This window comes from Tupaia chinensis, unplaced genomic scaffold, assembly GCF_000334495.1.
Source record: "Tupaia chinensis unplaced genomic scaffold, TupChi_1.0 Scaffold144991_2, whole genome shotgun sequence".
In the NCBI taxonomy this organism is placed as follows: Eukaryota; Metazoa; Chordata; class Mammalia; order Scandentia; family Tupaiidae; genus Tupaia; species Tupaia belangeri.
In genome coordinates this window covers 3,044,188-3,048,413 of record NW_006204851.1, presented here as the reverse complement: position 1 = coordinate 3,048,413, position 4,226 = coordinate 3,044,188, and the positions used below count along the sequence as shown (strand labels likewise).

Below are 4,226 nucleotides of genomic sequence, written 5' to 3'. Positions count from 1 at the left end.
CCTGCTCTATGGGCTTTTCTGTCTATGTGTACAAATATTTAAATCTAAAAAAAAACCCCACTTTCATATTTATTATTTTATAGCATTTTGACTGCAATTTTACTATTTTCAAGGTCATAAAACCAAGGCACTGATGTATCATGTAGTTAGGGAGCAAGGGAGAAGGTTGACACACGAATATCCATCTCCAAAGAACTCTCAAGAAGAATACATGTTCTCAGAGACAAGGAAGACGGTACCTGAAGATGTAGTAGGGATGATAGGAAATGAGATGGAATGAGTATCTCCATGAAGATATGAGTTGTTCTACACCATTAGAGCATAAGCAGAGCTGAGATTACCACCTGGTGGAGAGTTAGGGTAAAGGATACCAATAATAAGGTAAGAAGAAGGAACCATAATGATGGCTCATAATGAGCCATAGGTTCCATTATTTGCCTCAGCACACAACTAAGAAGTGGGTAAAGAGCTGGCTGTTAGTCGTGCAATCTAGAGTTTGACTCTCATATCCACAGTCAATCTGAACATTACCCATTATGCCCATCTACCTCACAGTCACTATTCCTGGATGAATGATCAGTAGCTAAGATATAGCAGAGTTTCTTTAGTAATTTGAGAAATTAGGTTGGTTTTTCTACCCATTCCCAATGTTCCCATCATTTCAAACAGTGCGTGCTGTTTCAAGTAAACAGGGGAAGAGTGGAAAAATTCTGATCTACAGATCCTAAATACTCATAAAATGAGCGCTTTAAATTTGAAATGAAAGGTCTTCTCCTGCATTCATGCTCCCTGCTGTCTCTTTCATCTTTAATTCATTAAGTGCAATTCACTTAGGGCTAAACACCACTTGCAACTGATGAGCTGACAGTCTAGCCCACTTAGACTCAAACTTTTTTTGTGAACTGCCAGGTCCCTATGGTGTATGAGCAACCTGCAGCCCTGCTCAAGGTGGAGGAAGCTTAATATAAGCAACAGAGAATATATCATGTTTTTCAATTACAAGAAGCCTAACAGTCTCAGATTAGAGAAAAAATGAAAAATTTGAAGTGCAGAAAATGGAAAATTATTTGGATCATGTTTATGGCTCTCTATGCTAAAATCCATCTCAAACTATCCCCATTTATTCTTTCTCTCCGCTCTAATCGTGACCATGACTGAACAAGTAATACAGGGATTAGAGAGTCTGGTGCAGTAGCAACCTTTTAATGACATTTAATAATTGCTAACATCCACAATTATGAAGAGCATTTTATTTGATCTGAGTATTTTCCTACTGTTCTCATTTATGCTTTCAATAGACTGTATAGTAGGCAAGGCATGTATTCATCACTCCCTTCCACAAAACAAAAGAGTTGTCTAAGGACATACAACATTTAGTATTAGATCTGAGACTAGAATCCTCAACACTTGTTCCTGACACCACTGTGTCTTGGACATATTTTGAAGCACTAACAAAAAATCATGGGCTGGGAACCAGCAGTTAGTGTATGTCGCTGGACTCCCACGTAGTCAACCACGGTTCACGTCCCGGACCTGGTGGCTTAGAACTCACGCCCAGCACGTGTGCGTGCGTGCCCAAGATCCCGAGAGTAGAATGGAGGAGAAAGGATTGCGGCGTGGCCATCCCCCTTGGGGGGGGTGATTTCTTGCTTTCTGTCTCTCTGTCTCTCTCTGTCTGTCTGGCGAGCACACGCGCCCTATGGAAAAAACCTCTCCAAACAAGCAAACAAACAAACAAACAAAAACAATCTTTAAATCCTTGAACAGGGACCAGCAGTTGGTGTAATGGCTATGTGGCTTAAAACTCATGCTGGGCACGTGTGCTTGTGTTCCCAAGATCCTAAGAGGAGAATGGAGGAGAAGGGATTGCAGCATGGCCATCCCCCCGGAGAGGGGGGTGATTTCTCGCTTTGTGCCTCTCTGTCCTTCCCTGTCTTTCTGGCAAGTGCATGTGCCCTATAACAAAAACCTCTAAAAAAAAAAAAAAAAAAAAAAAAAAACTTTGTCAAAATTACCTCTTTGAGCCTTGGTATTCACATCCACAAAATTTGCATTGCAGAAAATTTTATGTATTTATACATGGTTGAAATAATATATGTAAAGCTCCTGGCATCCATCAGATATCAACAATGGAAGCCACTAATAGCACATATTTTCTGCAGAAACAAGAAGTTTGCCCACCATGTATCTTTGTCACTAGCTCGTTGCTATTTGGGAAACCATGGTGTTCTGAGGAAGGTGATTCTACCCAATTCTCTTGATATGGAACAAGTGGCTTAAACTAAGCTACTTAGCATACTACCTGCCCTAGTGTGTCTCCTTTCCAACACTGATACCTCTTTCAATTAATTATTACATGCCTATTTTCCCTATTAGACTGTGAGCTACATTCAACATAGGAATTATCCTATTTCATCTTTGTATCTCTGAGCCTAGCACACTTCCTTATACAAATGCTCAGTAATTCTTTCTTGAATTTGTAAGATCTGTTCTTGGTAACCATAATTAGAACTAGGTATTAGCAGAGGTGGTTTTACTGTTATCTATTACCTATGTTCTTTATCCCCTAACGTGAGTGAAAAACCTAGTCATGATCCAGTGTATCTTGGCAGATTTTCCCATTATACATACCAAGTTAACCTAATTTAGAAATGCAGAAAAAGACTAGTGGCAGTGGAATCAACTCTCAAGATGCAGATGTCTCAGTCCTGTATTTCAGTGACTTTAGCCAGAGTAGTGAGAAGAAGCTGTCTTCAGAATACTTGAGAATGTGTTTATTTTGGGTGAATGGAACCTTTAGTTTGTGGCCACTCTCCTCTTAGAAGAGTTCATGCTGGGGAAAACAAAGAGTTGCAGATTATCCTGAGCCTTAAATCGAGATTATCTAGCAGATTCAGAAAGAATACAAATGCAAAATAATCCAGATAGGCTCTTTAGAGATTTGGCATTTTCAATCACTCTTAAGAAAAGCCAGAAGAATTAGTTATGTCTTATATATTGTACCCCATGCATAATTGGGCCAAAATCGTAAGCAGTGTAAAGATTCTAGAGTATATAAAAAGATAAGGTAGAAATGGGTGGGATTCTCTAACAGCCCATACACCACCAGCAGCAGCAAACTTAGTTCTGTATCTGTACTAAAGATCTCTCTCTCTCTCTCTCTCTCTCCCACTCTCTCTATCTCTCTTTTGGAGAGAATTTTGCTATAGGGTGTGTGTGCTCGCCAGACAGAGAGAGAGAGATAGAGAGACAGAAAGCGAGAAATCACCCCCCATGGGGGATGGCCACGCCGCAATCCCTTCTCCTCCATTCTCCTCTTGGGATCTTGGGCATGCACACACACATATCTGGCGTGAGTTTCAGCCACCAGATCCGGGACTCGAACAGCATTCCACTACATGGGAGTTCAGCAACATAGCCATTATGCCAGTTGTTGGTTCCAGAACTCTCTCTTTTTCTAGGCTGTCATTCTTCACTCCCCCTCCCTCCAATAGGACATTGGCACAGATATAGGGTGGTAGAGCTTTGGGCTCTGCCAGTTGCTAGCTGTGTGAACTACCTGTGTGATGTAGTTGTGTGACCTGAGGCAAGTTATTTTCTTCAAGCTTCATTTTGTTATCCATAAAATGTGGTCAATCACATCTACCACAGAAGGTCATTTCTTATTATGGTAAATCTTGATTTGATATCTAGTTTGTGCCAGGCATTGGGAAACAGTAATGAGCCTTCACTGAGCATGAGCATTCTGGAATTACTAAAGTAATGTATGCAAACTGTTAATCTAAGTACCTTGTTCACAATGACCATTTAATAAATGATAACTGTTATTTCAATAGTCCAAGAAAGAAGGATGTGACAATTAAGAACCTTGGCTCTGGAGTCAGACCTAGAATTCAGTTCTAGTTTAGAATATTAGCTCCATGTATTAGCTGAGGGAACTTGACAAATGTTTAAACCACACCTACCTCATTTTTTTCATCTATAAATAAAAACTAATAATGATAACTTTTTTATAATGTTGGCAGGAACAAATAACAGTGGATATGATGCTTTCACATGTTTCCTCTAAGGGCTAAAGACTCAAGATTTAAGCAGATCTAGTTGGATGAAAAATAAAAAGCCTCTCAAGGAAAGTGTTTCTTGACCTGCCTGAAATTATTTAGAGAAAAAAGGAAAGTAAATGGAAGAGCTATTGTTAGAGGGATCAATGGCTCTGGAAACATTCT

General features: G+C 39.8%; 1 pseudogene; it reads left to right on the top strand.

Moving 5' to 3' along the window:
• Positions 1-2,651: 2,651 nt before the first annotated feature.
• The window catches only part of LOC102477293 (peptide chain release factor 1-like, mitochondrial pseudogene), a 15,010-nt pseudogene continuing 13,435 nt past the window's right edge, over positions 2,652-4,226 (top strand).